This window comes from Hyaena hyaena, unplaced genomic scaffold (assembly GCF_003009895.1).
Source record: "Hyaena hyaena isolate Hyena2069 unplaced genomic scaffold, ASM300989v1 scaffold_1721, whole genome shotgun sequence".
NCBI classification, from domain to species: Eukaryota; Metazoa; Chordata; class Mammalia; order Carnivora; family Hyaenidae; genus Hyaena; species Hyaena hyaena.
This window is the reverse complement of record NW_024082356.1, coordinates 24,921-45,677: the sequence shown is the minus strand read 5'-3', so window position 1 is coordinate 45,677 and position 20,757 is coordinate 24,921. Positions and strand designations below refer to the sequence as shown.

The 20,757-nt window shown below is 40.4% G+C and overlaps 1 long non-coding RNA gene across 1 annotated transcript in view; it reads right to left on the bottom strand.

Annotated features, from left to right (window-relative positions):
• Window positions 1–11,151, bottom strand: part of LOC120226512 — an 83,878-nt gene extending 72,727 nt beyond the window's left edge. The window contains exon 1 of the long non-coding RNA XR_005527036.1: window positions 11,079–11,151. This is a non-coding gene — a long non-coding RNA (uncharacterized LOC120226512). The remainder of the gene's footprint in view (window positions 1–11,078) is intronic.
• Window positions 11,152–20,757: the final 9,606 nt, after the last annotated feature.

Sequence of the window (20,757 nt, the reverse complement as noted above, 5' to 3'; positions counted from 1 at the left end):
TCTTAGAAAATTCTTCTTAAATTGTTGATTATTCCTAACTTTTTGAATACTCTTGCTTATTTTGAAACCTTAGTTGTTCCCTCACTGCAGTTTTCTGGAGGGAGTAGCAGTCAAAGACTGGGAAGGTGGGGTGCCCCCCAGCCTAGGCTAGATATGCTCACCTGCGTATCTACACTCCTAAAGCAGGCACTCTCATCCCCAAGGGGATGTTGGCTAAGGACTCCCCTCTGACTCAGCACCTCCCCACTTCCAGCCCTGTCCCTGTGGTTTCTCCCCAGACCTAGGGTTCATAAACATGCATGAGTCCTTCATTCAGAGGTTGGGAGAAAATCTCCCCCCATCTGTGCTACCTTCACATGAACCTCTCCAGGTGCTGTTTATTGGGGGGAAACTGGAATACCAGGGAATGGGTGCCTCTTTTTGGTTTCTTGCCTGCACAGTTGTAATAAGTGAATAAGGGCTCAACTCTGACCTTCCATTTGGCTCGTTATTCTCGTGACCACGTTCATACCTGACAGCTCATCAATGTGCAAAGCCCAATATTAGCAACTTGATTTAACTAGAAATTATGGATACTAGGACAGGACTACTGAGTCAGGAAGATGGCTTAATAAGGATAATTAACATTTGAGTGATTACTTTTTGCTGGTGTAGGGGAAGAAAAATAATTTTTCCTCTATTCTTCCATGTTCTTGGCTGACATCCCCCCTCCATAATAAAAAACAGATTAACAGGAGAAAAGCAAACATGTTTCATAACTTGTGTGCTTCCTATGTACATGGAGAAATGTAGGAAAAGAGCAAGTCCCTGAAATGGCCCAGGCCACCACCTTGAATGCCATCTCTAGGTACAGACAAGACGTGGGGACAAAGGAGGCAGTTATGGAAGGTTACCAGGAAAACAGTGGCCAGTAACGAGGGTTGACAGGTAACAAGGACAGTAAACAGTGTAAGGTTCTATGTCTAGTCCCTGCCTCATCCATTCATAAGCCTTTCTGGAGAGGCAGCCAACCTCTTCCTGGTACAGGGAGAGAGACTCTCCTACAGATGGAGACTCGCCATGTACATGTAAATACCTCTTACAAAAGGGTAACTTCTACTCAGTTGTCCACTGTTTCCTATATATAGCAAGCTCAGAATACTCAGTATGCCAAAGAGACATATTTTGCAGGTGTGTGTTACTCTCCTTCACCAGGCATTCTGCTATCACTTTCAGAGGGTCATTTATTGTTTATTCAGTAATTAAAGTAGCCCAGATAGGCAGGTGTTATATGGAAAGAAATCAGAACAACAGAGATACACAAGTCAAATGCTCCTTTCTTAAGTTACCAACACATTGTCAAATAAACATGGGATGTTTCCACGTGTCTATGGGTTTGGTGAGGACAGGAAGGAAATGGTAAATTAAAGGGTAAGGGGGCATGCAGGATCTGGAAAAGATATTTTCAGATTGAATGCGGCACATATGCATGCATTCTGGCACCAAAAATGCAGCAGAGGCAGAGGAAGAAACTGAGGTTCCAAGGAGAGGCAGGAAAGCAGAGGAGAACCACAGAAGGAAGGGGCAGGGGGCGAAGCACAGGGGTGGGGTGTCAACATCATGGAAGAAGGTTACCTATTTTCCTAAGTCAGAAGGAAAGAAAAGGGGTGAGCAAAAGCACAGAAATAATTAGATGCAGCAGGGTGGCATTTTGGAAGGCTGCAGGAGTTGAAGAGATGAAGGAGTTCTCACTAGGTGACCTCAATCTGCTCAGGAAAATGGGAGACGAGGTCATGTGGTAAGGATCAAGGATCTGAGTTTGATTGGAAGGGACAAGACTGGAACAGCCACTCAGATGATGAATTAGAAGGTGAACGTGATGTAAATAAAAGGATTGCTAAGCAGCAGAGAGAATAGTGTTGTTACCTGGTCCAGCCATTCAGCCTGAACGGAGGGCGGACGGCAGATTGGACAGAAAGGAGGTCATGGGAGAGGGATGGCAAGTCCCAGACTTGGGGGGGGAGGGGGGGAGGCAGAGGGGAGGTCACAGCAGAGGGAGAGCAAGCCCCAGACTGGGGAGGACAGAGGGGAGGTTACGGCAGAAAGAGGGCAAACCCGAGACTGGTAGTGGGCAGGGAACTGGACAGAAGACTACCAGAATTCAGACAGGTGGGAGCAGGACTGGGGTCCCTGCTAAGTGTCCCGGAGCATGTACACTGCCATAGTCACGGCTTTGTCACAAAGAGATAGAACTGCTATTTTGCAAGTGTCCCCAGCTCAAGCGTAAATAGACTGAGGGCAGGGTTGTGACCCCCTTGCTGCTCTCTCAGAAAAACAGGGGGCACAACCCTCCTCATATCCGCTCAGGGGCCAGAAAACAGTTGCTACCTGCTTGGACTTTGACCAACTGCCGAGTAGCCTCCAGGCTTTGTGTTGTCCCTGGTCACATACTCTCACCTGGGTTTTCTCCTGATGGAGGCTCTTTTCTCACAATCTGTGTCTCTCCTGACCTTGACCTGTCTGGATTTGTCCAGTGCACCTTTCCTTACCCTTCAGAAGGATTACTTGCTTCCAGACCCACTCTTCTCCCTTGGTTACCAGGTCCCAGACATCTCTATCTCCATCCGTGGCTTCAATTCGCATCATGTGTTACCACTTATGCTCAGCACTGACCGTGACGCAGTGATAGCAACACAGGATGAAAAGAAAACATCATGCTGTGGTGTAGACAGGGTCCAGGGACAGAACTGACAAGGCCAGAGTGAAAACAGGAGAGAGGGGTTCCAGCATCTGGCATCAGTAAGGAGAAGAGAAATGAAGAGGTGAGAAGCATGTCAGAGGCTGAAAGCCAGAGGTCAAGGAGGGAACAAAGAGCAAGTGGAATGAAGGGCAGCCTGAGGGAAATAACTTACAAAGAATACATATGACCTTGTGGATCAGAGCAAGTGAGGCTGAAAGCTCACTATCCTGAATAGCTCAGCTCTGGCACCTGTGACTTCCTGGGGACACAAAAGTGAGCCTGACACTTGATGATAGCATATTTCCTCACTTATTTTCATGCCTGCAAGCCCGGTGCATTGTAATTAACACAAGGAGCCTGGAAGTCAGGGCTGGTCTAGTATCTAGAGTCAAGGCTGAGTCTACGCATTCCCAGGACATTGGTCAAATATCCTTTTCATGCATCTCGGGAATACGCGCAGCAACATGAAAGCTGCTGCCTTCCTTCAGTAGCCAGTGAGGGGGAGGAGTGAGGGGAAGCTGTCCCACCCTGGAGGGATCTGGGAGGACTTCCCGAGCAGGAGTCATGAGACCAAGTCCTAAAAAATGATAGCCATTTGCTGGGTAGGAAAGCTCTTCACAGGAGAAAGAATGCCTCCAAATATGTCACCTAGAAAGAGTGACAAACCACAGGTATTTTAGCATGGCTAGCACATAGGAGAGGTATCAGACAGTGACAGGAGGTGAAACTTTTAAAAAAATTAACCAGAATTTAGATGATTGGATGCTTGTCATGATAAAATGTTTAGCATTATTCTGTGAGAAGAAATATTCCATAAGGAGCTACAGGAACAGGACATTTTCAACCAAGGAAATAGAGAATTCATGGGGAACATTATGCTTTTCCAGATATCAATGGGATAAAATGAAGAAATGTAAGTTTCCTGTGGGTATTTCATAAAACCAGAATCAATCTGTAGAATTTAAAGAAATGCTGTGCATAAGAATGCCTTGCATTTCAGGAAGGCTTTCTATGAATGGAATGGTATCTTGAGGGAGTGAGCTTCCTATCACAAGAGGTATTAAAATAGAGGCTGAAGGGGGCGGCTGGGTGGCTTAGTTGGTTAAGCGTCCGACTTTCGCTTAGGTCATGATCTCGCGGTTCGTGGGTTCGAGCCCCGCGTCGGACTATGTGCTGACTGCCAGCTCAGACCCTGGAGCCTGTTTCAGAGTCTGTATCTCCCTCTCTCTCTGACCCTCCCCTGCTCCCGCTGTCTCTCTCTCTCTCTCTCCTAGAATAAATAAAATTATTAAAAAAAAAAAAAAAGAAGTCTTAAAGTAGAGGCTTAAGTTTGCCCGTGAAAAGCACATAAAAGAAAATGGTTTGAATAGTAGAAAAGATAACCAATAATACCTCTTCCTAGTGTAGGATTTTCTATTTCTTCTGCACTTCAGAATCAGAATGGTGTATGCTCCACAGATACTGAGCAGTATTATCTGCAGCAAAATTCAAAATTAACTCTGATGCAGGCCTTTAACAAATTGTTCCTAGGCCTCGTTGATTCCTTGAAAATACAGTTATAAACCCAATTTCTTTGTCTAAAGAGCATCTCTGACTTCAGAGGTTGAGATTTCAAGCTAAAATTACAAAAAGGGAAAGCCCTAAATTATAGCTAAAGTAGTTTAGCATTCTTAAAAGTCCATTTCCTGCTGTTAAGGATATTTTAGCCTTCATTCCACAAAGATATAAAGTTAGTTATATTCAAGATTTTTAAAACTACCTTTTTGAAATTGGGGTTTTTAACATGGCTTTGTTCTTCAATAAGAAAATTGTTCCTATACTCCTCTTAGTCTAATTTGTCTTACTTGAATCATTTTTCACGGGAATTGAGGTCAAAAGGTGTGCCAATCTAATCATTTTTTGGCCTGAATGTGACAAGTTCTCAGGGTTGCATTTAGCTTATCAATATGTTTAATGACATACAATTATTTGTTCTAAATTTTAATTATATAAAGGTTCTCAAATGCATGAATGTCTATGAATGGTAGTTTTTTTTTTTAAATCTCATTTTTTCTCAGTGAAAGAGTATTTGACAGACTAATCTTTTGTGTTTTAATGTAATCAATTCATAATGAGAATCTTGGAATTGCTTCTTTAATATAGTTAACACTTCTCAAATCCTGTTTGGTTTAATCTAGACAAATTATGCACTTCCTAACAAGCCAGGCAAAAATACAATCCGACTAGGGAGAATTTGTTTTTCTGTATTGCAATTTATAAGTCTCCCTTATGGAAACCTACACCAAGGAAGGTGAAGGTCAGTCTCTCTGCAGGGTCTGCACCTGTGTGGCCACATTCTCACTTCCTCACCACCTGTCATGTGCTATTAGAAACTTTCCCTATGCCTTACAAAGTATCATGGAAATGTTTCCCAAGCCTCATCAGAACACCAGGGGGGGAAAAAAAGATGTCTAAGCTTCACCTAAGATTGAGAATCATTGTGTGTACAGCTCTGAAATCTGTATTTTCTAAAAAGTTCCCTGAAGGGAAATGATAAAACAAAGCCCTTGGCTGATGTGTCCAGATTTAATGTCAGTTCCTTGAGAGCCAACTCTCTATTTTTTTGACATCTCATATTCTCTACAAGCGGTCTTTGCAGTTGTTCTGGAAGTTCCATATCAAAAAATGCCTGCTATAAAATCTCTCTTTCGGGGCGCCCGGGTGGCTTAGTCGGTTAAGCGTCCGACTTTCGCTCAGGTCATGATCTCGCGGTTCGTGGTTTCGAGCCCCACGTCGGGCTCTGTGCTGACTGCCAGCTCAGAGCCTGGAGTCTGTTTCAGAGTCTGTGACTCCCTCTCTCTCTGATCCTCCCCTGCTCACGCTCTCTCTCTCTCTCCTAGAAATAAAAAAAAAAAACTCTCTTTCTACTTTGTCCTATTGTATTTAAGTTTCTCCATTGCTTTTTCTACCCCCAATTTGGGCTCAACTTTGGGATGTTTTCTCCATCACTAGTGTTCAAGCCCTGAGATAACCTCAGAACCTTCCTTCTCCACAGTGCCAAACAAATCGTGTCCTCCACACTTCACCATGTAGAAATGGCTTCATTTATTTCCTCGTGAAACAGCCTTAAGCCTGTGCAAAACTTCCCCTTTCTTTTAATCTTTGGGTTTTTTTCTTTTTCTTTTTTTTTTTTTTTTTTAGGACACATGGGGTCCTATGCAGAGCCTGAACTCATGATGCTGAAATCAACACCTGAGCTGAGACCAAGAGTCAGACACAACCTACTGAGGTTTCCCAAAACTTTGTATTTTAAAAATCAGGTTCACATAGGCATAATTTGCATATGATAAATACACCAATCATAAGTGCACCTCTTGGTGAATTTTGACAAATTCATGTACAAGTGTAATCACTTCTACAATCAAAATAAAGAACATCTTCCAAATGTAACCTGTGTCCCATTCTCCCCAAATTCCAGCCACAGGAAACACCTGACTTGTTTTCTCTCACCACAGATTAAATGTGGCTTTTCCAGAGGGTCATATAAATAGAAACATACAGTACAGGAGATCCTTGGACAACCTAGGATTAAGGATATAATGAAAATCTACGTGTACCTTTCTACTCCCTTGAAAACTTTACCAATAGCCTATTGTTGATCAGAAAGAAGGCTTACACACAATATAAACAGTTGGTTAACAAGTATTTTATATGTTGTACATATTACATGCTATGTTGTTACAATAAAGACAGGGAAAAGGAAATGTCATTAAAATCATAAGGAAGAGAAAATACATTTACAGAGCTGTGCTGTTTTTATCAGAAAAATATCTGCATATAAGTGGACCTGTGCAGTTCATACTCACATTGTTGAAGGGTCATCTGTATGCATGCTTTTGTGTAGAGCTTGTCTATTTAAGCATAAATGTATTAGTCAGTGTTCCCCAGAGAAGCAGGATCAGTAGGATACGTGTGTGTGTGTGTGTGTGTGTGTGTGTGTGTGTGTGTGTGTATTTGTATAGGGTTATACAATTGGGTCGTACAATTTTAGAGGCTGGCAAGTGCAAAATATATGGGGTAGGCCAACAAGCTGGAACCCCAGGAAAGAACGATATTGCACCGCAAGTCCCAGGCCTTCTGCTGACAGACTATCCTCTCCCTCAGAGGAGCTCTGCTTTGTACTACAAAGTCTTCAACTTACTAGACAAGGCCCACTCACATTACGGAGAGCGATCCGCTTTTCTCAAAGTGCACTGATTTAAATGTTCATCAATGAGGGGTGCCTGGGTAGCTCAGCTGGTTGGGCGTCCGACTTCAGCTCAGGTCATGATCTCACGGTTCATGGGTTCGAGCCCTGCATTGGGCTCTGTGCTGACAGCTCAGAGCCTGGAGCTTGTCTTTGGACTCTATGTCTCCCTCTCTCTCTGAACACTCCCCTGCTCACACTGTCTCTCTCTCTCTCTCTTTCAAATAAATAAAACATTTAAAACAAAATTTTTAAATAAATAAATAAATGTTATCAATGAAACGTTAATATAATCCAAACAACACCATCACAGAAACATCCAGAATAATTTTTGACCACATACCTGGACACTATGGCCCAGCCTAGTTGGCACATAAAATTAACCATCACAATTATGTTCCTCATATTCATCTATGTTTTACACAAATGAAAAGATCAGTCCATTTAAATATTGAATAATGTTCTAAGCTGTGAGTATACCAGTTTGTTTACCTCTTCTCCTGTGGATGGAGACCTGGATACTTTGGATTTGTGACTATGAGGAGTGAAGCTGCTCAGAGCACATATACATAAGTATTTGCAAGAACAAATGTTTCATTTATCTGTGGTAAATGTATACGAGTGGGGATTGCTGGGTCATATGATAAGTTTGTATTTCACAATGTAAAAACTGTCAAGTTTTTTCTCACCATGGGCTTATATTTTGTGGGTTTTTTTGCTTTACAGTTTTTTTTTTTACAAATAGTTTATTGTCAAATTAGTTTCCACATAACACTCAGTGCTCATACCCAAAGTGTCACCATGGGCTTATATTTTAAGTTACCAAAAGTAATCTAGGAAAGTTCTAGCTGTTCTGTATTCTTGCCAAATTCTTGGTACTTTCAGGGTTTCTCATTTTAGTGGTTTCTAAAAGCATCTCACTGTGGTTTTAATTTGCATTTTCCTGATAACTAATGATGTTGAGTATCTTTTTATGTATTGACCAGCATTTGTCCATCTTCTTTTGTGAAGTGTTTCTTCAAATCTGAAGCCTTTTAAATTGTGTTGAGTTAGTTCCTATCATTGAGTTGTAAGTGTTCTTTACGTGTTCTGAATACAAAACGTTTGACAAGTGTATACATATTACAAAGGTTTTCTCCCAATCTGTGGCTTGCCTTCTTTATTTTCTTGCTGTTTTCATTGGAAGAGCAGAAGTTTTTAATTTAGATGCCACCCTGTTTTTCTACATATTCCTAGAGTTGGTTTGCATGCTACCTTTGCTTGCCATAGGTCAGAGAGATAGTTTCCTCTAGAAGACTTTTAATTTTTGCTTTTACACTTATGTCTATGAACTATCGTGGTTTATTATTTGTGTACTGCATGAGGAGAGAGCTGATATTTATTTATTTTCCATTTGGATAGTCAATTGTCCTAACACTATTTTTTATAAGGCTCTCCTTTTCCCATTTAATTGCCTTGTCACCGTTGATGAAAATCAATTGACAAATATGTGTGAACCATTTACTGGTGTCTCTGTTCTGTTCCCTTGATCTGTATGTCTATTCACACGCCAACACAACGCTATCTTGGTTACTGCAAATTTCATAGTGATTCCTGAAATCAGGCAATGCAAGGTCTCCAACTTTGTTCTGCTTTCACAAAATTATCTTGGTATAATCTTCATTTTAACTCTATGCATTTAGTATTAATTTGATGTTTTTTTATAGGATTAGATCAATGGATATGCATATGCATAGGCAGAAATATAACACCCTCTTTCAGTCCTGCATAATTATTCTTTTAAATTTACTTTCTTAAACATAGTGAGTCTTTCAGGGGCACATGGGTGGCTCAGTCCATTAGGCATCCAACTTCAGCTCAGGTCATGATCTCATGGTTCATGAGTTCGAGCCTGGTGTCTTGAGCCTACTTTGGATTCTGTGTCTCCCTCTGCCTCTGCCCTTCCCCCACTCATGTTCACTCGCTCTCTCTCGCTCTCTCTCTTTCAAAAATAAATAAACATTAAAAAAATAAAAATAAAACATCCTGAGCCTTTCAGTAGCCTACGTGCAAGTGCTTTCTGTATTATGGCCAGTATCACTGTTCCGCAATTGAACTACTGTCCCGTGTGTATATCTCTTCTCGTTTTCATCCACAGGCAATCTCTGCATCATGACTCTATTCTTTGTCCCACATTCTGCTCTCAAAACAATCTCCTCAATGCTTAAACATCTGAATTTCTTTAAACTCAGCCTACTGTTGTCAACCCTGATTTTCTTAATCTTAAAGACAGCACCTGAGGTCTGACCTTGTCAGAGCTTAGATGCAGAATAATCACCTTATGACATGTACAAATGTCACTGCACATTTTGATGGCATTCTCACTGTGTCAGAGCAAATCCAATTTCTGCTCTGCTCTCCCCGGAAGTTTCCTTCTGCCTTAATGATTCATAACTGGTGTTAGCTAATATGAATCTTCCCCTCCAAATAATCATAACATGACTTTTTTAAAGTAAATCATGATGGGTGGTTTGCATTCATCTTCAATTATTTATTTTTAAAATAAAGGCTAAAAGAACAAAAGGAGGGTTGAATTTTGGTAACATATTGTGAAGGACAGGTATGCCCACTTATTTCTGAGGGTGGCATAAACAGGGGGAATTGCAAATAAAGAGCAGAGGAAACAGAGTAGAATTGAAGCTTTGCTCTGGAAGGAAAAAGAAATGGGTGAAGATCAAAGGAGTAGGAATTCAGAGAAACAAGAGCCTCACCTGCATACTTTTGATTCCCTGCAGCCTCCCAACCCCCCACAGCCTTTTCTCAGTAGCCTCAATCCTGTTCTTTGTCAGCACCATCAATTAAATGACCCTGGGTCTGAAAGCTTATGACCCTACCCCAGACACCCTCCCTGCAACTACAAAGGCCAACACTGTCATTTCATTCTGCAACTCCATCAGTGCATGTCCTTATGATCATGTCCTTAAAAATATAGAAGGGACTACAGAATATGTTCCTTCTTCCTGATGACCTTGTGGTCCCCTTAGTGTGAGAGAAAATACACAACACAGTGACCCCAAGAGCTACTTCAGCCGCTCCCACCCAGGGTCTGAATTCACATGAACTAAGCATCAGCATTGACCAAGGCAGTGACTGCAGAAAGCTGGAAAGTGCTTCCAAAGAAAGTAGCCACACCTGCCCTCTGTGAGCCCACAGACCAGACAGGGGGAAGCCAAGCTCTTTTCCATACCCTCTACTAATAACCAACATCTGTGCATTTTGGAAACATCCTCACCAGCACAACTATCCAATTTCTTGATAAACTCTAAATTTTAGAATCAAAAAAGTCCTTGGGAAATCATCTAGTTAATATTTTACAGGTGTAAACATTAGAAGGTGAGAGAAGTTAAATGGTATAAGAGCACATACCTATCTAGTCCAAAAAGTAATTAATGCTTATTTTCTGTTTTTATCTTACCAAACCAATCTATACCAAAAATATTCTATACCCTCAGCTTTCCTAGATCCTTTGGGGATATTGTTTCAAGGATGGAAGAAGCATTTCTGGAGACAAGAAGGAAAACGTTATTTTTTATTCAATAAGAAACATAAACTCACAGTACTTTCCAAGAGCTGATGCACAACATCACTTCAATGAAGCCCAATGCACTGGGATCAACAATACCTATACACAGACCTCCAATGACTCCAAAATTAGAAGGAAAAAATATTCCAAACTAGAGCAAAGAACTGAAGTCATTGTCTTCAACTATAAAAATAAAAACCTCCTTCAATTTTCTAAGAAAACTTTTTAAATAGAAAATTAATCATCAGTTATTTCTCCTTTTCATTTTTTTCACATACTTAGAAGAACAAACTGAATCTATCAAAAACAGGATCAATAATGATCCAAGGGATATTTAATTAATTATATGGCCCAGGAAATTCAATGCCATCTCAGCAGTCCCATCCCCTTCTTCCCAGCCACCTGCCATTGACAAAGTAGCAAAATGCATGCAGATTCTTTGGAAACAGTATTCTTGTGGTTCCTCCTAACCATTCAACACCTCCTAAAAATACACTTCAATGGCCTGTGTGTGCCTCTTTGTTCCATCCTTGGTGACAGAGAAAAATGAAGTGTCCACTTTCAGCACTTACCCTGCCAGGCTGTCTCAGCTGATAGAGAAATTTTTCTCCACTATCTTCCTGTAGAAGGTCTTACCTGTTAAATAACAGCCACCTAGAATGCAAAATAGCGGTCATTATCATTGTGTCAGGGTCCTGAAAGCTACAGAGATGGAGGCATGACTCATTTCTGATCATTACAGATCATAAAATTGATGAATAAATACACGTTTTGGCAAAGGAAGGCCATCAAGCCGCTTATGTAGTAAAAGTTTGCACCTTGAAATGAAAGGTGGACAATGGTATCATTAACCATTTACTGCTATTGAAGGACAAAATCAACAACAAATGAATTTAGCCGACAGAAAGGCAACTGGATGCAATCTCGTGTAGGATTTCATAGTACTAGCTCTTAATCTCTCTCCTCAAATTCTAATCAAAAATATGATCTGCCCAAACACAAGACAAACATAAAGCCAGAAACCATTATAGTCTTTATAAGACATTGAACAAATTCACCTATTTATAGCTGGAAATTGACAGACTAAAAATACCATTTTCTTCAAATCATAAGGCAGTTTATAGGGCAGCACATTGTCGACATGTGCTAAAGCTGGTAATGTGTGGATTCTGATTTTAAATAGCCTTAAGGTGTCTGGGTGTTAGGACTATTTGCAATCTGTTTTGGGGTCTATTAGAAGCCACTGATATAGAAGCTAAAACCCTCTTGATTTGCTTGTATTATTACAGGCAGTCTCCAAAAACTCAAAGAGCTAGTTGGCAAATGAAATCATTCAGTCAATTATCAGCTAGCTGGTAATAATTTTAGTTCAGGTGAGCATTCTGTGCCAGGCCAGGGTTTTATTTACAAAGAATAGCATATTTTCCTCCAGAATTCCTATATTAAGAATGCTTGTGTATTCACTGTCCATTTTCAAAGAAAGCTGTAAACTATAAATGCTTGAGACTGTCCTTATTAACAAGAAGTCATCTCAATGGAAATGACATTTTAAAAAAAGAACAATACATTCAGCTGTCCATTGGAATTATAAGACAGCACGGGTTTTAAAATGAGAAGCACCAGCGTTCTTCCCAATTTCCACACCGGCTATCTGCTCCTCAGAGGTCAGTTCTTTTCACCATGTCTGTCTTTACTTCTGGCTGTTACTTCCAATACACTAAATAATATGCTTATGTCTCCATTTCTTTATTTTCCTTCACTAAGTCTACTCCATACTATAAAAAATGAGGGCTTATTTCTTCATGATACTTCTTTCTTCATCGTTTCAATTTCTGAGATATGCAAAATTTCCCAGTCATTTTACTGACTGTCTGGGTAAAGTTGAATAATATATCTAAAATTCTATATATTTTGCTATTAACTTTAAACATTCCTGTAGATGTTCACTATGTAAAATGTTTATATTTGTGTCCTTTTTCTACCTGCCTTCCAAATTTTGATTTCCAATTCTGCCGTTTTCTTTATTCTTACATTAATAGCACATAGAGTTTTTTTGGTAAACATGATCACATCATCTGTGTTTTGACCAAAGGCTGATGGTAAAGTTGAAAACTAATGAAGAGGTTACATTGACCTGTTTGGACGATTAATACCTACAGAAAAGATGAGTCTGATTCTAGGAAGCTACAGTCTGATTGGCTTTGTTTCCTCCACAGGCCTCATAGCTGAATGGCAGAGCCAATGAGATGTCTGCAATGCAAGAGTGTGCGGCATGGGATGCTGACTTCAGGACGCCGAGCAGGAAGCCAGCAGATGGACACCTAGGTGTCTAAATGAGAAGCATGTGAATGTGCAGGGCCAATGCCCAGACTAAGGTTCTCCTCTAATTCCTTTGGAATATGGTCTTCAGCGTGTGGTCCCAGACCAGCAGCAGCAGCACTGTCTGAAATTTATGAACTGAAAATTCTGGTTATCCACTCAAGAACAACTGCATCAGAAACTCCGGGAGTGAGACCAGCAATTTGTGTGTGAACAACCTCTGCGTGATCATGAAGCAAGCTAAGACTCAAAAAACACTGCTTTAGAGGACAACACCCTAGGGTTTTGCATTGAGGTGAATGCCAAGTAGCAGGCTGAAAGAGGGTAAAAGCAGTAGGGCCAGTTGGCACTCCTGGCCTAGACCTTTAATTATCTCTAGTCTTTCTTTTGGGGGCTCACCCTTCATTCTTACTAGAACACCCAAAGTTTGGATTTTCTATGGGGTTCCTTTCAATGATGTGCTGGTGAATGCTTAACAACCAGCTAATGAGAAGGGAGGGAGGCCCTGATCTGTGCCCCCACACGGCCAGTTTCAAGCTGCCATCATGACATCTCTGAAGAAGACGGGAAGATACGAGCACAATCGCAGAGTGGTAGGACCTGGCTCCTCCACCACTGGTTCCCTGGGGAATGGACTCTTGTGCAGCTCCCATCAGCATGTTTCCAGCTCTGTTTCCTCCACCAACATGACTTTGTAAGCTTCTTACCTTCCAGAAATTCTGTTGACATCTCTTTCGACTGTTGATGTTTTACTGTTAAAGATTTTATCACCTTTGACTGTGCTTCACTAACACTTGTCTGAGGCTTTATAGGCACGTGTTCAGTCCAACACCTGGTCACAGAAATCTAAGGACATATTAACATCCAAGGTTTATGACCCACTTCACTGGGTGAAGACAAAGTGATTACTCACCGATGTGTTGTTGAGGTTACTGTCTGTATTTATACACGCTGTGACCCCCATGGTGAAGGTCAAAGGTAGCACTGAAAATCAGTGATCCTCGGGGCGCCTGGGTGGCTTAGTCGGTTAAGCGTCCGACTTTTGCTTAGGTCATGATCTCACGGTTCGTGGGTTCAAGCCCCGCATCGGCTCTGTGCTGACTGCCAGCTCAGAGTCTGGAGCCTGTTTCAGAGTCTGTGACTCCCTCTCTCTCTGACCCTCCCCTGCTCACGCTGTCTCTCTCTCTCTCTCTCTCCTAGAAATAAATAAAACATTAAAAATAACAATAATAAAATAAAAAATAAAGAAAATCAGTGATCCTCTATAATCACTCATCATTTATGTGTTCAACAAATACTGAGTCCTTCCTATATGCTAAGAATGATTTTAAGTGTCAGGAATAAAAAAGTAACAAAAGAGAATAAAATTGCTCTTAGATTTTCATCCTGGGGACAATGGGAGGATATAAAGAAGAGATCCAGCCTAGAATGGGAACATCACCAAAGGGCAGTGAAAAGGAGGGTGGTGGCCGGGAAGGCTGGCCCAACACTGCATGATCTCTGACAAAAGTTGGGAGAAATGCACAAGCTTGACTGTAACCATATAAACCATACATACTGTAAAACAAATGTGAAGCATATAATACATACATATTGCAACACAATTTCCAGCAAAATTTCAGCCCTCAGCCATGCACATGCATCTCTGATATACCAGACACAGGCACCCTTGAGTTACCAGGAGACAGTGGAACAGGACCTCTAAAAATATGAAGAAGCTTAAAATAATGACACCAATCCTCCTATGGCTTCTTGCCTTGCCAGCAATGAACTCATTCCCAGACAAGCCTCTTTTGAATTCTAGCAGGTGGTATCACCTTTGAGTGAGGGCACAGACTTGGAAGTTCAGCTTGGCTGTGTGCCCTGGCTTGGCCCCTCCCAAGGGTTCACAGCTCTAGGCAAAGTGTCCTCATCTATAAAATTAGTTTGGTAACAGCACTTAAGAAACGTGCTGGAAGAGTTGAATGAATAACGCAGGTGGAGGTGAGGCACACAGTACTTGCTTATTAAGTGCTCTCTGTGTGCACTGAGTTGGCATTCTCTCTTCTGTCCTGTTGCACCACTCGGTGCTGCCTTCTACCCACTCGACTTTGATATTGCCAAATCTGGAGGGTGATTTAAACTTTTTTTTAAACAAAATATGCTGCATGTCAGCTCTCAAAATTCTCTAATTTATAATGAATAAAACATTTCCTTTTCCAGAGCCTCACTGTTCATTCAGCCCCTTCTGTGTGGGGCCACACACTGAAATTTCCCACAGCTGCCTGAAGTCTCAGAAGCAGGCCCTTCCTAATTTGTCAGCTGTTCAGGTAGAGCCTGAGTTATCAGTGAAGGTAAACTTTGGTCACTGGAGGTGAAAAAATCTAAGTCTTCCTAATTATAAAGCACAAATACACATATGATATAGGTTGTATGATAAGCAAATGTTCCACCAGAGAGCACAAAATATAAACAAATACACAATTTATCTGTGGTATTAAAATATCATGGGGAGTTTCTAGGAAAAATTTCTAAAAAGGCCAGAAGGGAAATGATGAAGAACATTTGAGGAAGAGAAAAATACAGTTTTCAACTTACAAAGGGGTAAGTTGATCATAACTTAGAATTTGCATGGAGAGGGTATCACAGGTCAAAAGACTTTTAAGTAGCCCTCCTCCCCCCCCCCCCAAAAAAAATCCTCCTGTATTTCATAATGCTTTTTAATTCTTACCTGGCCAGTCCAGGAAAGGGCACTTCCCTGCCTTCCAAGGCGGCCGCTACAACAGAAAGAAGGCTCTGCAGAGTCAGCAGGAAGAAGAGGCTCCTCCACAGCGGTAGGGAACACACAAGAACTTAATTGTAATTCATGCCTGAACCCAAAGTGGGGAAACAGATATACCTGTCAGGACAGCCCAGGAAACACTATGATAACAAATGATTCCACTGTCTCTGTGTAGACTCAAGGATCCTGTGAGTAGACTGGCTGGATGACCTTGAAGACCCCTTGATCCAGAACACTGTGACTCTGCAGGTCATCCAGGTTCACACAGCTCATCAGTAGCCGGTCAGTGCAAACATCTTTCTCCCAAATAAACACCCATACAGAAAGGGGAAAGCAAAGCTCAAGGTAATTTAGTGACTGGCATTCAGATTCCCTTGCTCTAATATATAAATTTTGGAAAAAGTTCTATCACATATCATTCCTTGATCAGTATGCATCAAATGTCTGATGTTGGTTTGATGACTAAATGCCATGAATTATTATTATGCATTAGCAAACTGTCCAAGTACTCTGGGTTTGCCGCCCTGATATGGTTCTGAATAATGTAGAAGCATATTGGAACTCACATGTCCATCACTCCCCAAGGCACAAATATTCTCATGGGTTGCATGATAAATAAACAAATGTTCCACTAGAGCGTACAAAACAAGCAGAATTATAATACATCATTACTTAAAGGAAAGATTGTCCTTGAACAAATGAGTTGTACTGAGATCTTGATTTTTAAGCTATTTTTAGAACTATCAAAGACATAATTTACTTACTGATGAGTCTCCTTCCTCCTCTTATTCTACCATGAGTTTTAGGCTTTATTAGCACTAATTTTTATAGCACTGTGTTTCTAATATGATTACTTGACAGAGTGATCTCAATTTTTACCACCTGCCTGAAAATAAAACTCATTTTAGTATCTTAAGCACTTTTGCCAAAAAAGAAGAAAATCCCACCTTTTTCATCTAACACTTTCCCATTATCAGAGCTAAGTAGGCACTGAAACATGCAAAGAGTGCTGGTATCTGCTTGTTGTAAATACATTTGCTCATTCATTGTTTATTTCATGTCTGGAGACCTAACATTGAATAATTAAAAATAAATAGAGTAAAATTTTCTCTTCCAGAAACAAAGGAAGGCTCAGTATTTCAGGAACTGAAGATATAGCATCTTGATGGTACCTCATCCATCCAGGGCCCCTCGCACCAGGGACTAGCAGCACAGTGTTCACAGATGAAAGTCTTTTCAGGCTGGTCCTCAGTCAGTGACCCAGTAAATCATCTTCTTCAAACTCAATTTTAAGGGAGGCTGACCATTTAAACTGATTTCTGTTTTGGCTCTCAGGAAGCCAGAAGTCATGAAGGGACAGGTGCAGAATGCAATATGTCTCTGGCAATATTTCCTCAATCATTCCCCATGAGCTCTTCCCACGACATGGACTTTGACCGGACTATGGGCACAGTTTGGGTATGGCCAACACCAACACCTTCCTGGGAAAAACTCAAATCCCGCTGCCGAGTATAAACAATTAGTAAACATAAATAAGTACCTTCTGCCTCACTAGATTTGGTCCCAGGAAACAGCAGTGAATCCCAGAGTGATGTCTTCCCATCATGATAGCTGCTGGGGTGCACAAAGCCAGAGAGGTACCACTGTGCTCAGATGCAGGGGTCTGAAGAAGTGTGTCTGAAATCGATTCAGCCTCTGAAGAACCCACAGGTGATTTTTCTGGTAAAATCCCATTTCACTATATCTGTCACATCCAAGTGCAAATAAAGAACATGAGGATTCATAACTCTTAAGGAACATTTCAGGTATTTTTAAAAACTTAGGTGACTAAGAAGTGTTCCTTTCAAAGGCAGTTTTAAAATAAAGAGGGGAGAAAAGTAAAGTTAATCTTACCTTAAAAACTCCTACATTTAATGCTTAGAACTCTTTCTTAATGGGAGTTTTTGTTTAGGTTTCAAACTATTTTCTGAATTGGTCATTCACACAGGCTGTTCTTTCCACAAGATCATATCACGTAAACGTGCCAAGCAGACCACATTTCACATTCCGGTGTGTAGGGAATACACAGCAAGGTTTTTTTTTATATATATACTAATTGATTTAGTGATTTTCTTGGGATTTCTACTTATATAATGATATTAAACATTTAATCTCAGTCTTGAATCACTGCTCTCCCTAAGGGTCAGCAACTATTTTTTTTTAAATTTAGATACACACACATCTGCAATTATTTGAACAAGTCATAGTAGTAACAAAATCTGAAGTCTGGAGAAACGAGGGATGCTAGAATAAGTCTCCCTACACTTAAATCCCAGCATGGCCACTTCCCTGTTTGATGGCCTTTGGGAAACCACTTAATCTCTCTGTGCCTCAAATGTCATATACTGTCAAAACGTTGATGATGATAATACCAACCTCATAAGGTTATTTTCAGGTTTAGATGGCTAATATTAATGTGCTTAAAAAGGAGTGTGGTATTGGGGTGCCGGGGTGGCAGTCAGTTAAGTGTCCGACTCTTGATTTCAGCTCAGGTTATGATCAGGAGGTTCATGAGATCGAGCCCTGCCTCTACCTCTGTACTGACACTGCAGAGCCTACTTGGGATTCTCTCTCTCCTTCTCTCTGCCCCTTCCCTCCATGCTCTCTCTCAAAATACATAGACATTAAGAAAAAAAACTTAGTACCATATACATATTTGTTGTATAATTAAACACAATAGGAAGCAATGACCAAAATACATATAAGAATTTTATACATTCAACTTCCATTCAAAATTCATTTAATAATTGTCTTTTTTTTTTAATCTATAAAATTTTCTTTCTCCATAGCTTTTTAACAGTGTGGCCTTTGGCTACATTATGTAACATGTATACACTTCAGTTTCTTCATCTGTAAAACAGGAATAGTAAACGTATACATGTCATAGAATTATTGTGTGTTAATAAATAAAATGATGAAGGTAAAATGCTTAAGAAAGTCCTTAGCCTTTTAGCAAAAGATTAACAAATGTTATGTAATCTTAATACTCTAAACAAGGCCCTGGGTATATAATCGATGTGATATTTCATACTAGTGATGAACAGATGGATTATTCAATAAGTGATGTGGAGGCAGCCAGCACATAGAAATGTAATGTTAGATTCTCATGTTACATCTTAAACCAAAATAAATAAAAATGTAAAAATTATTCCTTTAAATCTAGTCGGAAATCTAGGTACGTTTTTTTAATCACGCCAAAGCACAAACAAAAGGCCATCCATTGACTGGCAAACCTTCTCTACAAAGGGCCACAAACTTTAGACTTCGAGGCCCATAGAGTTTCTGTTGCATGTGCTCAGCTCTGCTGCTGTAGCTGCAAACACCTACAGAAAATCAATGACCAATGAGGTATCGCTGTGTCCCAGGAAAACGTCATACAAACCAGGGCCATAGTTTTCCAGTCCGTAACTACTTCATTCCAGTGTTCCCACCAAAAACTATATTAAACCCTATAAAAGTCATGCTCAGTTACCACGTTTGTCATATTATCTTGGGTCTAGACTCTACAGAGTATCACGAAAAAGATCTAGATAATGTGTTCTCTACTTTCAAGAGCATTGTCATCTAGCCAATTGGCTCCAGATAAAGTGATACACAAAATGTGAAAAAGAAGCACACAGATGTGTGATTGGAATTACAAATGGTTTGTAGTCGATACAAGTCACATCAGTGCTTGAAGAAAATTATATGAAATCCACCTGAAAGATTTCCCAGTGGGGCAATAATTCCATCTGGGGCTTATTTTCTATGGACACCAACCTGTTTTTCTTCAAAAATATGAAGGAACTTGAAGATTTAATGTTCTTTCATAAACTGAATCAACCATTCACATAAAATATGGTATATTTTAATCCACATACTTTTTGAGAATTTTGCTTTGAAGAGCTCCAACATGAAAGTGCCCTCTCCGGGCTTTCCGTGACAAGTGTCACAAGACAAGGAGGCTTCCTAACCCCATTTGTTCATGTTTTCTCATCCCATAGTCAGACACTGCCTTTCATTTCATTTGCCTTAACGAATTGGATGGTAAATTGATTTTCTAAAATGAAGAGTTATCCCTCAATTAACTTGTTAAATTAAATATCAACTGTGCCATCAAGGAATTCTTTCCTAGTGAACAATTAAGTTTTACAAGCATTATTCTGTCTGCTTATTCTGGCATGACAAATATAACACTTTAGGCATCAAGCTTTTATAAATGTTAACATTAAGATATAATTTGATTCAGTGTGAGAATGTATATTTTTGTCCAGCGGGACAGATTCTACACAAAGTACACTGAAGGAACGGCAAAACCATGCTCTGCTCTCATGATTCCATTAGTCATTTCAAGCTCCTTAAAACCATCCCACTAAGTCCTACTAGGAATCAATCTCTGATTCCCACAGAGGTCTCTATTTTTCCCTACCTCAGAAGACAGGTGGTTAATGACTTGCTTCTCCTCAAGTGTGATTCACTACATCCCTGCCACACTGCACTTCTTGAACCTCCATCATCATTCTTGGGTCTTTGCATCTGCTGTTTCTTCTGCCTGGAAAACTTCGCCTGTAATCTCCTTATCAATGTGTCATATTAATGAGTGTTCTGCAAGTTTTAACTCTCCTCAAAATACTTTTTCCAGATTACTTAAAGTGTGACACAAACATTCCCTCTATCAATCACCATCAGATGATCCTATTTCATTTCTATTGCCAAGAGCTGATATTACCTGTTTGTGTATGTATTCTTGTATTTTATGACTCCCGTATGTAAGATCCATGAGAGCATCTTTGTGCATGACCAGCTGCTATAAGAGGGTCAGGAATACAGTAGGCCTCAACAGTAGAATAACAAAAAGGAGGAAACAAAGGAAAAGAGACAAAAAGAAAGGAAGACAAAGCAGGAAAGAATATCCAATGGAAAAAAGACAGCCTTTTTAACAGATGGTGTTGGGAGAACTGGACAGCAACATGCAGAAGAATGAAACTAGACCATTTTCTCACACCATGCACAAAAATCAACTCCAAATGGATAAAGGACCTGAACGTGAGACAGGAAACTATCAACACCCTAGAGGAGAAAGCAGGAAACAACCTCCTTGACCTCCACCGCAGCAACTTCTTACTTGACACATCCCCAAAAGCAAGGGAATC